Genomic DNA, 21059 nt, shown 5'->3' on the forward strand with positions numbered 1-21059 from the left:
AGTGTAATGTTTCCACAAACCCAAGATAATACAGTGTCATCATCTAAAGTCTTGAAATTGAATGTTGGAACAGAGGTTGAATTAATAAAGACAAACTAAGGTTTAGAAGACACCTTAGTCAGCTGAAATACCATGTGATACATATCCCTCAGGAGTTAAATTTGTGACACATTTACGACAAAGGAATTCCAATGTAGACACGTTTGCGGATTTGAAAAAGGGTTTGTTTCTTACCACTCTTTCATTTTTATTTCAAAGAAGACTCTTCCAGTTTGAAAATCAGAAACTGTCAGCTGTTTCACATTGAATTGTCTCCCCTTCTGAGAGGTCGCATGCTACATGTCAGAAAAATCCTAAGAGTAACATAGATCCATCTGTATCTCTTAGTTTTTCAATGTAATGTTTCCACAAACCCAAGATAATACAATGTCATCATCTAAAATCTTGAAATTGAATGTTGGAACAGAGGTTGAATTAATAAAGACAAACTAAGGTTTAGAAGACACCTTAGTCAGCTGAAATACCATGTGATACATATCCCTCAGGAGTTAAATTTGTGACACATTTACGACAAAGGAATTCCAATGTAGACACGTTTGCGGATTTGAAAAAGGGTTTGTTTCTAACCACTCTTTCATTTTTATTTCAAAGAAGACTCTTCCAGTTTGAAAATCAGAAACTGTCAGCTGCTTCACATTGAATTGTCTCCCCTTCTGGGAGGTCGCATGCTACATGTCTGCACAATGCCAAGAGTAACATAGGCCCATCTGTATCTCTTAGTTTTTAAAGGTAATGTTTCCACAAACCCAAGATAATACAATGTCATCATCTAAAATCTTGAAATTGAATGTTGGAACAGAGGTTGAATTAATAAAGACGAAGTAACGTTTAGAAGACACCTTAGTCAGCTGAAATACCATGTGATACATATCCCTCAGGAGTTAAATTTGTGACACATTTACGACAAAGGAATTCCAATGTAGACACGTTTGCGGATTTGAAAAAGGGTTTGTTTCTTACCACTCTTTCATTTTTATTTCAAAGAAGACTCTTCCAGTTTGAAAATCAGAAACTGTCAGCTGCTTCACATTGAATTGTCTCCCCTTCTGAGAGGTCGCATGCTACATGTCTGAACAATGCCAAGAGTGACATAGTTCCATTTGTATCTCTTAGTTTTTCAATGTAATGTTTCCACAAACCCAAGATAATACAATGTCATCATCTAAAGTCTTGAAATTGAATGTTGAACAAGAGGTTGAATTAATAAAGACGAAGTAAAGTTTGGAAGACACCTTAGTCAGCTGAAATACCCTGTGATATATATACCTCAGGAGTTAAATTTGTGACACATTTACGACAAAGGAATTCCAATGTAGACACGTTTGCGGATTTGAAAAAGGGTTTGTTTCTTACCACTCTTTCATTTTTATTTCAAAGAAGACTCTTCCAGTTTGAAAATCAGAAACTGTCAGCTGTTTCACATTGAATTGTCTCCCCTTCTGAGAGGTCGCATGCTACATATCTGAACAATGCTAAGAGTAACATAGATCCATCTGTATCTCTTAGTTTTTCAATGTAATGTTTCCACAAACCCAAGATAATACAATGTCATCATCTAAAATCTTGAAATTGAATGTTGGAACAGAGGTTGAATTAATAAAGACGAAGTAACGTTTGGAAGACACCTTAGTCAGCTGAAATACCATGTGATACATATCCCTCAGGAGTTAAATTTGTGACACATTTACGACAAAGGAATTCCAATGTAGACACGTTTGCGGATTTGAAAAAGGGTTTGTTTCTTACCACTCTTTCATTTTTATTTCAAAGAAGACTCTTCCAGTTTGAAAATCAGAAACTGTCAGCTGTTTCACATTGAATTGTCTCCCCTTCTGAGAGGTCGCATGCTACATGTCTGAACAATGCTAAGAGTAACATAGATCCATCTGTATCTCTTGGTTTTTCAATGTAATGTTTCCACAAACCCAAGATAATACAGTGTCATCATCTAAAGTCTTGAAATTGAATGTTGGAACAGAGGTTGAATTAATAAAGACAAACTAAGGTTTAGAAGACACCTTAGTCAGCTGAAATACCATGTGATACATATCCCTCAGGAGTTAAATTTGTGACACATTTAGGACAAAGGAATTCCAATGTAGACACGTTTGCGGATTTGAAAAAGGGTTTGTTTCTTACCACTCTTTCATTTTTATTTCAAAGAAGACTCTTCCAGTTTGAAAATCAGAAACTGTCAGCTGTTTCACATTGAATTGTCTCCCCTTCTGAGAGGTCGCATGCTACATGTCAGAAAAATCCTAAGAGTAACATAGATCCATCTGTATCTCTTAGTTTTTCAATGTAATGTTTCCACAAACCCAAGATAATACAATGTCATCATCTAAAGTCTTGAAATTGAATGTTAAACCAGAGGTTGAATTAATAAAGACGAAGTAAAGTTTGGAAGACACCTTAGTCAGCTGAAACACCCTGTGATATATATACCTCAGGAGTTAAATTTGTGACACATTTACGACAAAGGAATTCCAATGTAGACACGTTTGCGGATTTGAAAAAGGGTTTGTTTCTTACCACTCTTTCATTTTTATTTCAAAGAAGACTCTTCCAGTTTGAAAATCAGAAACTGTCAGCTGTTTCACATTGAATTGTCTCCCCTTCTGAGAGGTCGCATGCTACATGTCTGAACAATGGTAAGAGTAACATAGATCCATCTGTATCTCTTAGTTTTTCAATGTAATGTTTCCACAAACCCAAGATAATACAGTGTCATCATCTAAAGTCTTGAAATTGAATGTTGGAACAGAGGTTGAATTAATAAAGACAAACTAAGGTTTAGAAGACACCTTAGTCAGCTGAAATACCATGTGATACATATCCCTCAGGAGTTAAATTTGTGACACATTTAGGACAAAGGAATTCCAATGTAGACACGTTTGCGGATTTGAAAAAGGGTTTGTTTCTTACCACTCTTTCATTTTTATTTCAAAGAAGACTCTTCCAGTTTGAAAATCAGAAACTGTCAGCTGTTTCACATTGAATTGTCTCCCCTTCTGAGAGGTCGCATGCTACATGTCAGAAAAATCCTAAGAGTAACATAGATCCATCTGTATCTCTTAGTTTTTCAATGTAATGTTTCCACAAACCCAAGATAATACAATGTCATCATCTAAAGTCTTGAAATTGAATGTTAAACCAGAGGTTGAATTAATAAAGACGAAGTAAAGTTTGGAAGACACCTTAGTCAGCTGAAACACCCTGTGATATATATACCTCAGGAGTTAAATTTGTGACACATTTACGACAAAGGAATTCCAATGTAGACACGTTTGCGGATTTGAAAAAGGGTTTGTTTCTTACCACTCTTTCATTTTTATTTCAAAGAAGACTCTTCCAGTTTGAAAATCAGAAACTGTCAGCTGTTTCACATTGAATTGTCTCCCCTTCTGAGAGGTCGCATGCTACATGTCTGAACAATGGTAAGAGTAACATAGATCCATCTGTATCTCTTAGTTTTTCAATGTAATGTTTCCACAAACCCAAGATAATACAGTGTCATCATCTAAAGTCTTGAAATTGAATGTTGGAACAGAGGTTGAATTAATAAAGACAAACTAAGGTTTAGAAGACACCTTAGTCAGCTGAAATACCATGTGATACATATCCCTCAGGAGTTAAATTTGTGACACATTTAGGACAAAGGAATTCCAATGTAGACACGTTTGCGGATTTGAAAAAGGGTTTGTTTCTTACCACTCTTTCATTTTTATTTCAAAGAAGACTCTTCCAGTTTGAAAATCAGAAACTGTCAGCTGTTTCACATTGAATTGTCTCCCCTTCTGAGAGGTCGCATGCTACATGTCAGAAAAATCCTAAGAGTAACATAGATCCATCTGTATCTCTTAGTTTTTCAATGTAATGTTTCCACAAACCCAAGATAATACAATGTCATCATCTAAAATCTTGAAATTGAATGTTGGAACAGAGGTTGAATTAATAAAGACAAACTAAGGTTTAGAAGACACCTTAGTCAGCTGAAATACCATGTGATACATATCCCTCAGGAGTTAAATTTGTGACACATTTTGCACAAAGGAATTCCAATGTAGACACGTTTGCGGATTTGAAAAAGGGTTTGTTTCTAACCACTCTTTCATTTTTATTTCAAAGAAGACTCTTCCAGTTTGAAAATCAGAAACTGTCAGCTGCTTCACATTGAATTGTCTCCCCTTCTGGGAGGTCGCATGCTACATGTCTGCACAATGCCAAGAGTAACATAGGCCCATCTGTATCTCTTAGTTTTTAAAGGTAATGTTTCCACAAACCCAAGATAATACAATGTCATCATCTAAAATCTTGAAATTGAATGTTGGAACAGAGGTTGAATTAATAAAGACGAAGTAACGTTTAGAAGACACCTTAGTCAGCTGAAATACCATGTGATACGTATCCATCAGGAGTTAAATTTGTGACACATTTACGACAAAGGAATTCCAATGTAGACACGTTTGCGGATTTGAAAAAGGGTTTGTTTCTTACCACTCTTTCATTTTTATTTCAAAGAAGACTCTTCCAGTTTGAAAATCAGAAACTGTCAGCTGCTTCACATTGAATTGTCTCCCCTTCTGAGAGGTCGCATGCTACATGTCTGAACAATGCCAAGAGTGACATAGTTCCATTTGTATCTCTTAGTTTTTCAATGTAATGTTTCCACAAACCCAAGATAATACAATGTCATCATCTGAAGTCTTGAAATTGAATGTTGAACAAGAGGTTGAATTAATAAAGACGAAGTAAAGTTTGGAAGACACCTTAGTCAGCTGAAATACCCTGTGATATATATACCTCAGGAGTTAAATTTGTGACACATTTACGACAAAGGAATTCCAATGTAGACACGTTTGCGGATTTGAAAAAGGGTTTGTTTCTTACCACTCTTTCATTTTTATTTCAAAGAAGACTCTTCCAGTTTGAAAATCAGAAACTGTCAGCTGTTTCACATTGAATTGTCTCCCCTTCTGAGAGGTCGCATGCTACATGTCTGAACAATGCTAAGAGTAACATAGATCCATCTGTATCTCTTAGTTTTTCAATGTAATGTTTCCACAAACCCAAGATAATACAATGTCATCATCTAAAATCTTGAAATTGAATGTTGGACCAGAGGTTGAATTAATAAAGACGAAGAAACGTTTGGAAGACACCTTAGTCAGCTGAAATACCATGTGATACATATCCCTCAGGAGTTAAATTTGTGACACATTTACGACAAAGGAATTCCAATGTAGACACGTTTGCGGATTTGAAAAAGGGTTTGTTTCTTACCACTCTTTCATTTTTATTTCAAAGAAGACTCTTCCAGTTTGAAAATCAGAAACTGTCAGCTGTTTCACATTGAATTGTCTCCCCTTCTGAGAGGTCGCATGCTACATGTCTGAACAATGCTAAGAGTAACATAGATCCATCTGTATCTCTTAGTTTTTCAATGTAATGTTTCCACAAACCCAAGATAATACAATGTCATCATCTAAAATCTTGAAATTGAATGTTAGACCAGAGGTTGAATTAATAAAGACGAAGTAACGTTTGGAAGACACCCTAGTCAGCTGAAATACCATGTGATACATATCCCTCAGGAGTTAAATTTGTGACACATTTAGGACAAAGGAATTCCAATGTAGACACGTTTGCGGATTTGAAAAAGGGTTTGTTTCTTACCACTCTTTCATTTTTATTTCAAAGAAGACTCTTCCAGTTTGAAAATCAGAAACTGTCAGCTGTTTCACATTGAATTGTCTCCCCTTCTGAGAGGTCGCATGCTACATGTCTGAGCAATGCCAAGACTAACATAGATCCATCTGTATCTCTTAGTTTTTCAATGTAATGTTTCCACAAACCCAAGATAATACAATGTCATCATCTAAAATCTTGAAATTGAATGTTGGAACAGAGGTTGAATTAATAAAGACGAAGTAACGTTTGGAAGACACCCTAGTCAGCTGAAATACCATGTGATACATATCCCTCAGGAGTTAAATTTGTGACACATTTACGACAAAGGAATTCCAATGTAGACACGTTTGCGGATTTGAAAAAGGGTTTGTTTCTTACCACTCTTTCATTTTTATTTCAAAGAAGACTCTTCCAGTTTGAAAATCAGAAACTGTCAGCTGCTTCACATTGAACTGTCTCCCCTTCTGATAAGTCGAATGCTATATGTCTGCACAATGCCAAGAGTGACATAGTTCCATTTCTATCTCTTAGTTTTTCAATGTAATGTTTCCACAAACCCAAGATAATACAATGTCATCATCTAAAGTCTTGAAATTGAATGTTGGAACAGAGGTTGAATTAATAAAGACAAACTAAGGTTTAGAAGACACCTTAGTCAGCTGAAATACCATGTGATACATATCCCTCAGGAGTTAAATTTGTGACACATTTAGGACAAAGGAATTCCAATGTAGACACGTTTGCGGATTTGAAAAAGGGTTTGTTTCTTACCACTCTTTCATTTTTATTTCAAAGAAGACTCTTCCAGTTTGAAAATCAGAAACTGTCAGCTGTTTCACATTGAATTGTCTCCCCTTCTGAGAGGTCGCATGCTACATGTCCTAACAATGCTAAGAGTAACATAGATCCATCTGTATCTCTTAGTTTTTCAATGTAGTGTTTCCACAAACCCAAGATAATACAATGTCATCATCTAAAATCTTGAAATTGAATGTTGGACCAGAGGTTGAATTAATAAAGACGAAGTAACGTTTGGAAGACACCTTAGTCAGCTGAAATACCATGTGATACATATCCCTCAGGAGTTAAATTTGTGACACATTTACGACAAAGGAATTCCAATGTAGACACGTTTGCGGATTTGAAAAAGGGTTTGTTTCTTACCACTCTTTCATTTTTATTTCAAAGAAGACTCTTCCAGTTTGAAAATCAGAAACTGTCAGCTGTTTCACATTGAATTGTCTCCCCTTCTGAGAGGTCGCATGCTACATGTCTGAACAATGCTAAGAGTAACATAGATCCATCTGTATCTCTTAGTTTTTCAATGTAATGTTTCCACAAACCCAAAATACTACAATGTCATCATCTAAAATCTTGAAATTGAATGTTAGACCAGAGGTTGAATTAATAAAGACGAAGTAACGTTTGGAAGACACCTTAGTCAGCTGAAATACCATGTGATACGTATCCCTCAGGAGTTAAATTTGTGACACATTTACGACAAAGGAATTCCAATGTAGACACGTTTGCGGATTTGAAAAAGGATTTGTTTCTTACCACTCTTTCATTTTTATTTCAAAGAAGACTCTTCCAGTTTGAAAATCAGAAACTGTCAGCTGTTTCACATTGAATTGTCTCCCCTTCTGAGAGGTCGCATGCTACATGTCTGAACAATGCCAAGACTAACATAGATCCATCTGTATCTCTTAGTTTTTCAATGTAATGTTTCCACAAACCCAAGATAATACAATGTCATCATCTAAAATCTTGAAATTGAATGTTGGAACAGAGGTTGAATTAATAAAGACGAAGAAACGTTTGGAAGACACCCTAGTCAGCTGAAATACCATGTGATACGTATCCCTCAGGAGTTAAATTTGTGACACATTTACGACAAAGGAATTCCAATGTAGACACGTTTGCGGATTTGAAAAAGGGTTTGTTTCTTACCACTCTTTCATTTTTATTTCAAAGAAGACTCTTCCAGTTTGAAAATCAGAAACTGTCAGCTGCTTCACATTGAATTGTCTCCCCTTCTGATAAGTCGAATGCTATATGTCTGCACAATGCCAAGAGTGACATAGTTCCATTTCTATCTCTTAGTTTTTCAATGTAATGTTTCCACAAACCCAAGATAATACAATGTCATCATCTAAAGTCTTGAAATTGAATGTTGGAACAGAGGTTGAATTAATAAAGACGAAGTAACGTTTGGAAGACACCTTAGTCAGCTGAAATACCATGTGATACGTATCCCTCAGGAGTTAAATTTGTGACACATTTACGACAAAGGAATTCCAATGTAGACACGTTTGCGGATTTGAAAAAGGGTTTGTTTCTTACCACTCTTTCATTTTTATTTCAAAGAAGACTCTTCCAGTTTGAAAATCAGAAACTGTCAGCTGCTTCACATTGAATTGTCTCCCCTTCTGAGAGGTCGCATGCTACATGTCTGAACAATGCCAAGAGTGACATAGTTCCATTTGTATCTCTTAGTTTTTCAATGTAATGTTTCCACAAACGCAAGGTAACACAATGTCATCATCTAAAATCTTGAAATTGAATGTTGGACCAGAGGTTGAATTAATAAAGACGAAGTAACGTTTGGAAGACACCTTAGTCAGCTGAAATACCATGTGATACATATCCCTCAGGAGTTAAATTTGTGACACATTTACGACAAAGGAATTCCAATGTAGACACGTTTGCGGATTTGAAAAAGGGTTTGTTTCTTACCACTCTTTCATTTTTATTTCAAAGAAGACTCTTCCAGTTTGAAAATCAGAAACTGTCAGCTGCTTCACATTGAATTGTCTCCCCTTCTGAGAGGTCGCATGCTACATGTCTGAACAATGCCAAGAGTGACATAGTTCCATTTGTATCTCTTAGTTTTTCAATGTAATGTTTCCACAAACGCAAGGTAACACAATGTCATCATCTAAAATCTTGAAATTGAATGTTGGACCAGAGGTTGAATTAATAAAGACGAAGTAACGTTTGGAAGACACCTTAGTCAGCTGAAATACCATGTGATACATATCCCTCAGGAGTTAAATTTGTGACACATTTACGACAAAGGAATTCCAATGTAGACACGTTTGCGGATTTGAAAAAGGGTTTGTTTCTTACCACTCTTTCATTTTTATTTCAAAGAAGACTCTTCCAGTTTGAAAATCAGAAACTGTCAGCTGTTTCAAATTGAATTGTCTCCCCTTCTGAGAGGTCGCATGCTACATGTCTGAACAATGCCAAGAGTAACATAGATCCATCTGTATCTCTTAGTTTTTCAATGTAATGTTTCCACAAACCCAAGATAATACAGTGTCATCATCTAAAGTCTTGAAATTGAATGTTGGAACAGAGGTTGAATTAATAAAGACAAACTAAGGTTTAAAAGACACCTTAGTCAGCTGAAATACCATGTGATACATATCCCTCAGGAGTTAAATTTGTGACACATTTACGACAAAGGAATTCCAATGTAGACACGTTTGCGGATTTGAAAAAGGGTTTGTTTCTTACCACTCTTTCATTTTTATTTCAAAGAAGACTCTTCCAGTTTGAAAATCAGAAACTGTCAGCTGTTTCACATTGAATTGTCTCCCCTTCTGACAGGTCGCATCCTACATGTCAGAAAAATGCTAAGAGTAACATAGATCCATCTGTATCTCTTAGTTTTTCAATGTAATGTTTCCACAAACCCAAGATAATACAATGTCATCATCTAAAATCTTGAAATTGAATGTTGGAAGAGAGGTTGAATTAATAAAGACAAACAAAGGTTTAGAAGACACCTTAGTCAGCTGAAATACCATGTGATACATATCCCTCAGGATTTAAATTTGTGACACATTTTGGACAAAGGAATTCCAATGTAGACACGTTTGCGGATTTGAAAAAGGGTTTGTTTCTAACCACTCTTTCATTTTTATTTCAAAGAAGACTCTTCCAGTTTGAAAATCAGAAACTGTCAGCTGCTTCACATTGAATTGTCTCCCCTTCTGAGAGGTCGCATGCTACATGTCTGAACAATGCCAAGAGTAACATAGATCCATCTGTATCTCTTAGTTTTTCAATGTAATGTTTCCACAAACCCAAGATAATACAATGTCATCATCTAAAGTCTTGAAATTGAATGTTGGAACAGAGGTTGAATTAATAAAGACAAACTAAGGTTTAGAAGACACCTTAGTCAGCTGAAATACCATGTGATACATATCCCTCAGGAGTTAAATTTGTGACACATTTACGACAAAGGAATTCCAATGTAGACACGTTTGCGGATTTGAAAAAGGGTTTGTTTCTTACCACTCTTTCATTTTTATTTCAAAGAAGACTCTTCCAGTTTGAAAATCAGAAACTGTCAGCTGTTTCACATTGAATTGTCTCCCCTTCTGAGAGGTCGCATGCTACATATCTGAACAATGCTAAGAGTAACATAGATCCATCTGTGTCTCTTAGTTTTTCAATGTAATGTTTCCACAAACCCAAGATAATACAATGTCATCATCTAAAATCTTGAAATTGAATGTTAGACCAGAGGTTGAATTAATAAAGACGAAGTAACGTTTGGAAGACACCTTAGTCAGCTGAAATACCATGTGATACATATCCCTCAGGAGTTAAATTTGTGACACATTTAGGACAAAGGAATTCCAATGTAGACACGTTTGCGGATTTGAAAAAGGGTTTGTTTCTTACCACTCTTTCATTTTTATTTCAAAGAAGACTCTTCCAGTTTGAAAATCAGAAACTGTCAGCTGCTTCACATTGAATTGTCTCCCCTTCTGAGAGGTCGCATGCTACATGTCTGAACAATGCCAGGAGTGACATAGTTCCATTTGTATCTCTTAGTTTTTCAATGTAATGTTTCCACAAACCCAAGATAATACAATGTCATCATTTAAAGTCTTGAAATTGAATGTTGAACCAGAGGTTGAATTAATAAAGACGAACAAATGTTTGGAAGACACCTTAGTCAGCTGAAATACCCTGTGATATATATACCTCAGGAGTTAAATTTGTGACACATTTACGACAAAGGAATTCCAATGTAGACACGTTTGCGGATTTGAAAAAGGGTTTGTTTCTTACCACTCTTTCATTTTTATTTCGAAGAAGACTCTTTCAGTTTGAAAATCAGAAACTGTCAGCTGCTTCACATTGAATTGTCTCTCCTTCTGATAAGTCGAATGCTATATGTCTGCACAATGCCACGAGTGACATAGGTCCATTTGTATCTCTTTGTTTTTCAATGTAATGTTTCCACAAACCCAAGATAATACAATGTCATCATCTAAAATCTTGAAATTGAATGTTGGAACAGAGGTTGAATTAGTAAAGACAAACTAAGGTTTAGAAGACACCTTAGTCAGCTGAAATACCATGTGATGCCTAGTCCCTCACTAGTTAAATTTGTGACACATTTACGACAAAGGAATTCCAATGTAGACACGTTTGCGGATTTGAAAAAGGGTTTGTTTCTTACCACTCTTTCATTTTTATTTCAAAGAAGACTCTTCCAGTTTGAAAATCAGAAACTGTCAGCTGTTTCACATTGAATTGTCTCCCCTTCTGAGAGGTCGCATGCTACATATCTGAACAATGCTAAGAGTAACATAGATCCATCTGTATCTCTTAGTTTTTCAATGTAATGTTTCCACAAACCCAAGATAATACAATGTCATCATCTAAAATCTTGAAATTGAATGTTAGACCAGAGGTTGAATTAATAAAGACGAAGTAACGTTTGGAAGACACCTTAGTCAGCTGAAATACCATGTGATACATATCCCTCTGGAGTTAAATTTGTGACACATTTACGACAAAGGAATTCCAATGTAGACACGTTTGCGGATTTGAAAAAGGGTTTGTTTCTTACCACTCTTTCATTTTTATTTCAAAGAAGACTCTTCCAGTTTGAAAATCAGAAACTGTCAGCTGTTTCACATTGAATTGTCTCCCCTTCTGAGAGGTCGCATGCTACATATCTGAACAATGCTAAGAGTAACATAGATCCATCTGTATCTCTTAGTTTTTCAATGTAATGTTTCCACAAACCCAAGATAATACAATGTCATCATCTAAAATCTTGAAATTGAATGTTAGACCAGAGGTTGAATTAATAAAGACGAAGTAACGTTTGGAAGACACCTTAGTCAGCTTAAAATACCATGTGATACATATCCCTCAGGAGTTAAATTTGTGACACATTTACGACAAAGGAATTCCAATGTAGACACGTTTGCGGATTTAAAAAAGGGTTTGTTTCTTACCACTCTTTCATTTTTATTTCAAAGAAGACTCTTCCAGTTTGAAAATCAGAAACTGTCAGCTGCTTCACATTGAATTGTCTCCCCTTCTGATAAGTCGAATGCTATATGTCTGCACAATGCCAAGAGTGACATAGTTCCATTTCTATCTCTTAGTTTTTCAATGTAATGTTTCCACAAACCCAAGATAATGCAATGTCATCATCTAAAGTCTTGAAATTGAATGTTGAACCAGAGGTTGAATTAATAAAGACGAAGTAAAGTTTGTAAGACACCTTAGTCAGCTGAAATACCCTGTGATATATATACCTCAGGAGTTAAATTTGTGACACATTTACGACAAAGGAATTCCAATGTAGACACGTTTGCGGATTTGAAAAAGGGTTTGTTTCTTACCACTCTTTCATTTTTATTTCAAAGAAGACTCTTCCAGTTTGAAAATCAGAAACTGTCAGCTGTTTCACATTGAATTGTCTCCCCTTCTGAGAGGTCGCATGCTACATGTCTGAACAATGCTAAGAGTAACATAGATCCATCTGTATCTCTTAGTTTTTCAATGTAATGTTTCCACAAACCCAAGATAATACAATGTCATCATCTAAAATCTTGAAATTGAATGTTAGACCAGAGGTTGAATTAATAAAGACGAAGCAACGTTTGGAAGACACCTTAGTCAGCTGAAATACCAAGTGATACATATCCCTCAGGAGTTAAATTTGTGACACATTTACGACAAAGGAATTCCAATGTAGACACGTTTGCGGATTTGAAAAAGGGTTTGTTTCTTACCACTCTTTCATTTTTATTTCAAAGAAGACTCTTCCAGTTTGAAAATCAGAAACTGTCAGCTGTTTCACATTGAATTGTCTCCCCTTCTGAGAGGTCGCATGCTACATCTCTGAACAATGCTAAGAGTAACATAGATCCATCTGTATCTCTTAGTTTTTCAATGTAATGTTTCCACAAACCCAAGATAATACAATGTCATCATCTAAAATCTTGAAATTGAATGTTGGACCAGACGTTGAATTAATAAAGACGAAGTAACGTTTGGAAGACACCTTAGTCAGCTGAAATACCATGTGATACATATCCCTCAGGAGTTAAATTTGTGACACATTTACGACAAAGGAATTCCAATGTAGACACGTTTGCGGATTTGAAAAAGGGTTTGTTTCTTACCACTCTTTCATTTTTATTTCAAAGAAGACTCTTCCAGTTTGAAAATCAGAAACTGTCAGCTGCTTCACATTGAATTGTCTCCCCTTCTGATAAGTCGAATGCTATATGTCTGCACAATGCCAAGAGTGACATAGTTCCATTTCTATCTCTTAGTTTTTCAATGTAATGTTTCCACAAACCCAAGATAATACAATGTCATCATCTAAAATCTTGAAATTGAATGTTGGAACAGAGGTTGAATTAATAAAGACAAACTAAGGTTTAGAAGACACCTTAGTCAGCTGAAATACCATGTGATACATATCCCTCAGGAGTTAAATTTGTGACACATTTACGACAAAGGAATTCCAATGTAGACACGTTTGCGGATTTGAAAAAGGGTTTGTTTCTTACCACTCTTTCATTTTTATTTCAAAGAAGACTCTTCCAGTTTGAAAATCAGAAACTGTCAGCTGTTTCACATTGAATTGTCTCCCCTTCTGAGAGGTCGCATGCTACATATCTGAACAATGCTAAGAGTAACATAGATCCATCTGTATCTCTTAGTTTTTCAATGTAATGTTTCCACAAACCCAAGATAATACAATGTCATCATCTAAAATCTTGAAATTGAATGTTAGACCAGAGGTTGAATTAATAAAGACGAAGCAAAGTTTGGAAGACACCTTAGTCAGCTGAAATACCATGTGATACATATCCCTCAGGAGTTAAATTTGTGACACATTTACGACAAAGGAATTCCAATGTAGACACGTTTGCGGATTTGAAAAAGGGTTTGTTTCTTACCACTCTTTCATTTTTATTTCAAAGAAGACTCTTCCAGTTTGAAAATCAGAAACTGTCAGCTGCTTCACATTGAATTGTCTCCCCTTCTGATAAGTCGAATGCTATATGTCTGCACAATGCCAAGAGTGACATAGTTCCATTTCTATCTCTTAGTTTTTCAATGTAATCTTTCCACAAACCCAAGATAATACAATGTCATCATCTAAAATCTTGAAATTGAATGTTGGAACAGAGGTTGAATTAATAAAGACAAACTAAGGTTTAGAAGACACCTTAGTCAGCTGAAATACCATGTGATACATATCCCTCAGGAGTTAAATTTGTGACACATTTACGACAAAGGAATTCCAATGTAGACACGTTTGCGGATTTGAAAAAGGGTTTTTTCTTACCACTCTTTCATTTTTATTTCAAAGAAGACTCTTCCAGTTTGAAAATCAGAAACTGTCAGCTGCTTCACATTGAATTGTCTCCCCTTCTGAGAGGTCGCATGCTACATGTCTGAACAATGCTAAGAGTAACATAGATCCATCTGTATCTCTTAGTTTTTCAATGTAATGTTTCCACAAACCCAAGATAATACAATGTCATCATCTAAAATCTTGAAATTGAATGTTAGACCAGAGGTTGAATTAATAAAGACGAAGCAACGTTTGGAAGACACCTTAGTCAGCTGAAATACCATGTGATACATATCCCTCAGGAGTTAAATTTGTGACACATTTACGACAAAGGAATTCCAATGTAGACACGTTTGCGGATTTGAAAAAGGGTTTGTTTCTTACCACTCTTTCATTTTTATTTCAAAGAAGACTCTTCCAGTTTGAAAATCAGAAACTGTCAGCTGTTTCACATTGAATTGTCTCCCCTTCTGAGAGGTCGCATGCTACATCTCTGAACAATGCTAAGAGTAACATAGATCCATCTGTATCTCTTAGTTTTTCAATGTAATGTTTCCACAAACCCAAGATAATACAATGTCATCATCTAAAATCTTGAAATTGAATGTTGGACCAGACGTTGAATTAATAAAGACGAAGTAACGTTTGGAAGACACCTTAGTCAGCTTAAAATACCATGTGATACATATCCCTCAGGAGTTAAATTTGTGACACATTTACGACAAAGGAATTCCAATGTAGACACGTTTGCGGATTTGAAAAAGGGTTTTTTCTTACCACTCTTTCATTTTTATTTCAAAGAAGACTCTTCCAGTTTGAAAATCAGAAACTGTCAGCTGCTTCACATTGAATTGTCTCCCCTTCTGATAAGTCGAATGCTATATGTCTGCACAATGCCAAGAGTGACATAGTTCCATTTCTATCTCTTAGTTTTTCAATGTAATGTTTCCACAAACCCAAGATAATACAATGTCATCATCTAAAATCTTGAAATTGAATGTTGGAACAGAGGTTGAATTAATAAAGACAAACTAAGGTTTAGAAGACACCTTAGTCAGCTGAAATACCATGTGATACATATCCCTCAGGAGTTAAATTTGTGACACATTTAGGACAAAGGAATTCCAATGTAGACACGTTTGCGGATTTGAAAAAGGGTTTGTTTCTTACCACTCTTTCATTTTTATTTCAAAGAAGACTCTTCCAGTTTGAAAATCAGAAACTGTCAGCTGTTTCACATTGAATTGTCTCCCCTTCTGAGAGGTCGCATGCTACATATCTGAACAATGCTAAGAGTAACATAGATCCATCTGTATCTCTTAGTTTTTCAATGTAATGTTTCCACAAACCCAAGATAATACAATGTCATCATCTAAAATCTTGAAATTGAATGTTAGACCAGAGGTTGAATTAATAAAGACGAAGTAACGTTTGGAAGACACCTTAGTCAGCTGAAATACCATGTGATACATATCCCTCAGGAGTTAAATTTGTGACACATTTACGACAAAGGAATTCCAATGTAGACACGTTTGCGGATTTGAAAAAGGGTTTGTTTCTTACCACTCTTTCATTTTTATTTCAAAGAAGACTCTTCCAGTTTGAAAATCAGAAACTGTCAGCTGCTTCACATTGAATTGTCTCCCCTTCTGATAAGTCGAATGCTATATGTCTGCACAATGCCAAGAGTGACATAGTTCCATTTCTATCTCTTAGTTTTTCAATGTAATGTTTCCACAAACCCAAGATAATACAATGTCATCATCTAAAATCTTGAAATTGAATGTTGGAACAGAGGTTGAATTAATAAAGACAAACTAAGGTTTAGAAGACACCTTAGTCAGCTGAAATACCATGTGATACATATCCCTCAGGAGTTAAATTTGTGACACATTTACGACAAAGGAAATCCAATGTAGACACGTTTGCGGATTTGAAAAAGGGTTTGTTTCTTACCACTCTTTCATTTTTATTTCAAAGAAGACTCTTCCAGTTTGAAAATCAGAAACTGTCAGCTGTTTCACATTGAATTGTCTCCCCTTCTGAGAGGTCGCATGCTACATATCTGAACAATGCTAAGAGTAACATAGATCCATCTGTATCTCTTAGTTTTTCAATGTAATGTTTCCACAAACCCAAGATAATACAATGTCATCATCTAAAATCTTGAAATTGAATGTTGGACCAGAGGTTGAATTAATAAAGACGAAGTAACGTTTGGAAGACACCTTAGTCAGCTGAAATACCATGTGATACATATCCCTCAGGAGTTAAATTTGTGACACATTTACGACAAAGGAATTCCAATGTAGACACGTTTGCGGATTTGAAAAAGGGTTTGTTTCTTACCACTCTTTCATTTTTATTTCAAAGAAGACTCTTCCAGTTTGAAAATCAGAAACTGTCAGCTGCTTCACATTGAATTGTCTCCCCTTCTGATAAGTCGAATGCTATATGTCTGCACAATGCCAAGAGTGACATAGTTCCATTTGTATCTCTTAGTTTTTCAATGTAATGTTTCCACAAACCCAAGATAATACAATGTCATCATCTAAAGTCTTGAAATTGAATGTTAGACCAGAGGTTGAATTAATAAAGACGAAGCAACGTTTGGAAGACACCTTAGTCAGCTGAAATACCATGTGATACATATCCCTCAGGAGTTAAATTTGTGACACATTTAGGACAAAGGAATTCCAATGTAGACACGTTTGCGGATTTGAAAAAGGGTTTGTTTCTTACCACTCTTTCATTTTTATTTCAAAGAAGACTCTTCCAGTTTGAAAATCAGAAACTGTCAGCTGTTTCACATTGAATTGTCTCCCCTTCTGATAAGTCGAATGCTATATGTCTGCACAATGCCAGGAGTGACATAGTTCCATTTCTATCTCTCAGTTTTTCAATGTAATGTTTCCACAAACCCAAGATAATACAATGTCATCATCTAAAGTCTTGAAATTGAATGTTGGAACAGAGGTTGAATTAATAAAGACAAACTAAGGTTTAGAAGACACCTTAGTCAGCTGAAATACCATGTGATACATATCCCTCAGGAGTTAAATTTGTGACACATTTACGACAAAGGAATTCCAATGTAGACACGTTTGCGGATTTGAAAAAGGGTTTGTTTCTTACCACTCTTTCATTTTTATTTCAAAGAAGACTCTTCCAGTTTGAAAATCAGAAACTGTCAGCTGCTTCACATTGAATTGTCTCCCCTTCTGAGAGGTCGCATGCTACATGTCTGAACAATGCCAGGAGTGACATAGTTCCATTTCTATCTCTTAGTTTTTCAATGTAATGTTTCCACAAATCCAAGATAATACAATGTCATCATCTAAAATCTTGAAATTGAATGTTGGAACAGAGGTTGAATTAATAAAGACGAAGTAAAGTTTGGAAGACACCTTAGTCAGCTGAAATATTATGTGATACATATCCCTCAGGAGTTAAATTTGTGACACATTTACGACAAAGGAATTCCAATGTAGACACGTTTGCGGATTTGAAAAAGGGTTTGTTTCTTACCACTCTTTCATTTTTATTTCAAAGAAGACTCTTCCAGTTTGAAAATCAGAAACTGTCAGCTGCTTCACATTGAATTGTCTCCCCTTCTGAGAGGTCGCATGCTACATGTCTGAACAATGCCAGGAGTGACATAGTTCCATTTGTATCTCTTAGTTTTTCAATGTAATGTTTCCACAAACCCAAGATAATACAATGTCATTATTTAAAGTCTTGAAACAGAATGTTGAACCAGAGGTTGAGTTAATAAAGACGAACAAATGTTTGGAAGACACCTTAGTCAGCTGAAACACCCTGTGATATATATACCTCAGGAGTTAAATTTGTGACACATTTACGACAAAGGAATTCCAATGTAGACACGTTTGCGGATTTGAAAAAGGGTTTGTTTCATACCACTCTTTCATTTTTATTTCAAAAAAGACTCTTCCAGTTTGAAAATCAGAAACTGTCAGCTGCTTCACATTGAATTGTCTCCCCTTCTGAGAGGTCGCATGCTACATGTCTGAACAATGCTAAGAGTAACATAGATCCATTTGTATCTCTTAGTTTTTCAATGTAATGTTTCCACAAACCCAAGATAATACAATGTCATCATCTAAAGTCTTGAAATTGAATGTTGAACCAGATTTTGAATTAATAAAGACGAAGTAAAGTTTGGAAGACACCTTAGTCAGCTGAAATACCCTGTGATATATATACCTCAGAAGTTAAATTTGTGACACATTTACGACAAAGGAATTCCAATGTAGACACGTTTGCGGATTTGAAAAAGGGTTTGTTTCTTACCACTCTTTCATTTTTATTTCAAAGAAGACTCTTCCAGTTTGAAAATCAGAAACTGTCAGCTGCTTCACATTGAATTGTCTCCCCTTCTGATAAGTCGAATGCTATATGTCTGCACAATGCCAAGAGTGACATAGTTCCATTTCTATCTCTTAGTTTTTCAATGTAATGTTTCCACAAATCCAAGATAATACAATGTCATCATCTAAAATCTTGAAATTGAATGTTGGAACAGAGGTTGAATTAATAAAGACGAAGTAAAGTTTGGAAGACACCTTAGTCAGCTGAAATATTATGTGATACATATCCCTCAGGAGTTAAATTTGTGACACATTTACGACAAAGGAATTCCAATGTAGACACGTTTGCGGATTTGAAAGAGGGTTTGTTTCTTACCACTCTTTCATTTTTATTTCAAAGAAGACTCTTCCAGTTTGAAAATCAGAAACTGTCAGCTGCTTCACATTGAATTGTCTCCCCTTCTGAGAGGTCGCATGCTACATGTCTGAACAATGCCAGGAGTGACATAGTTCCATTTGTATCTCTTAGTTTTTCAATGTAATGTTTCCACAAACCCAAGATAATACAATGTCATTATTTAAAGTCTTGAAACAGAATGTTGAACCAGAGGTTGAATTAATAAAGACGAACAAATGTTTGGAAGACACCTTAGTCAGCTGAAACACCCTGTGATATATATACCTCAGGAGTTAAATTTGTGACACATTTACGACAAAGGAATTTCAATGTAGACACGTTTGCGTATTTGAAAAAGGGTTTGTTTCTTACCACTCTTTCATTTTTATTTCGAAGAAGACTCTTCCAGTTTGAAAATCAGAAACTGTCAGCTGCTTCACATTGAATTGTCTCCCCTTCTGATAAGTCGAATGCTATATGTCTGAACAATGCCAAGAGTGACATAGGTCCATTTGTATCTCTTTGTTTTTCAATGTAATGTTTCCACAAACGCAAGATAATACAATGTCATCATCTAAAATCTTGAAATTGAATGTTGGAAAAGAGGTTGAATTAATAAAGACAAACTAAGGTTTAGAAGACACCTTAGTCAGCTGAAATACCATGTGATACATATCCCTCAGGAGTTAAATTTGTGACACATTTAGGACAAAGGAATTCCAATGTAGACACGTTTGCGGATTTCAAAAAGGGCTTGTTTCTAACCACTCTTTCATTTTTATTTCAAAGAAGACTCTTCCAGTTTGAAAATCAGAAACTGTCAGCTGTTTCACATTGAATTGTCTCCCCTTCTGAGAGGTCGCATGCTACATGTCTGAACAATGCCAAGAGTAACATAGTTCCATTTGTATCTCTTAGTTTTTCAATGTAATGTTTCCACAAACCCAAGATAATACAATGTCATCATCTAAAATCTTGAAATTGAATGTTAGACCAGAGGTTGAATTAATAAAGACGAAGTAACGTTTGGAAGACACCTTAGTCAGCTGAAATACCATGTGATACATATCCCTCAGGAGTTAAATTTGTGACACATTTACGACAAAGGAATTCCAATGTAGACACGTTTGCGGATTTGAAAAAGGGTTTGTTTCTTACCACTCTTTCATTTTTATTTCAAAGAAGACTCTTCCAGTTTGAAAATCAGAAACTGTCAGCTGCTTCACATTGAATTGTCTCCCCTTCTGATAAGTCGAATGCTATATGTCTGCACAATGCCAAGAGTGACATAGTTCCATTTCTATCTCTTAGTTTTTCAATGTAATGTTTCCACAAATCCAAGATAATACAATGTCATCATCTAAAATCTTGAAATTGAATGTTGGAACAGAGGTTGAATTAATAAAGACGAAGTAAAGTTTGGAAGACACCTTAGTCAGCTGAAATATTATGTGATACATATCCCTCAGGAGTTAAATTTGTGACACATTTACGACAAAGGAATTCCAATGTAGACACGTTTGCGGATTTGAAAAAGGGTTTGTTTCTTACCACTCTTTCATTTTTATTTCAAAGAAGACTCTTCCAGTTTGAAAATCAGAAACTGTCAGCTGCTTCACATTGAATTGTCTCCCCTTCTGAGAGGTCGCATGCTACATGTCTGAACAATGCCAGGAGTGACATAGTTCCATTTGTATCTCTTAGTTTTTCAATGTAATGTTTCCACAAACCCAAGATAATACAATGTCATTATTTAAAGTCTTGAAACAGAATGTTGAACCAGAGGTTGAGTTAATAAAGACGAACAAATGTTTGGAAGACACCTTAGTCAGCTGAAACACCCTGTGATATATATACCTCAGGAGTTAAATTTGTGACACATTTACGACAAAGGAATTCCAATGTAGACACGTTTGCGGATTTGAAAAAGGGTTTGTTT

This window comes from Haliotis asinina, chromosome 8, assembly GCF_037392515.1.
Source record: "Haliotis asinina isolate JCU_RB_2024 chromosome 8, JCU_Hal_asi_v2, whole genome shotgun sequence".
Taxonomy (NCBI): Eukaryota; Metazoa; Mollusca; class Gastropoda; order Lepetellida; family Haliotidae; genus Haliotis; species Haliotis asinina.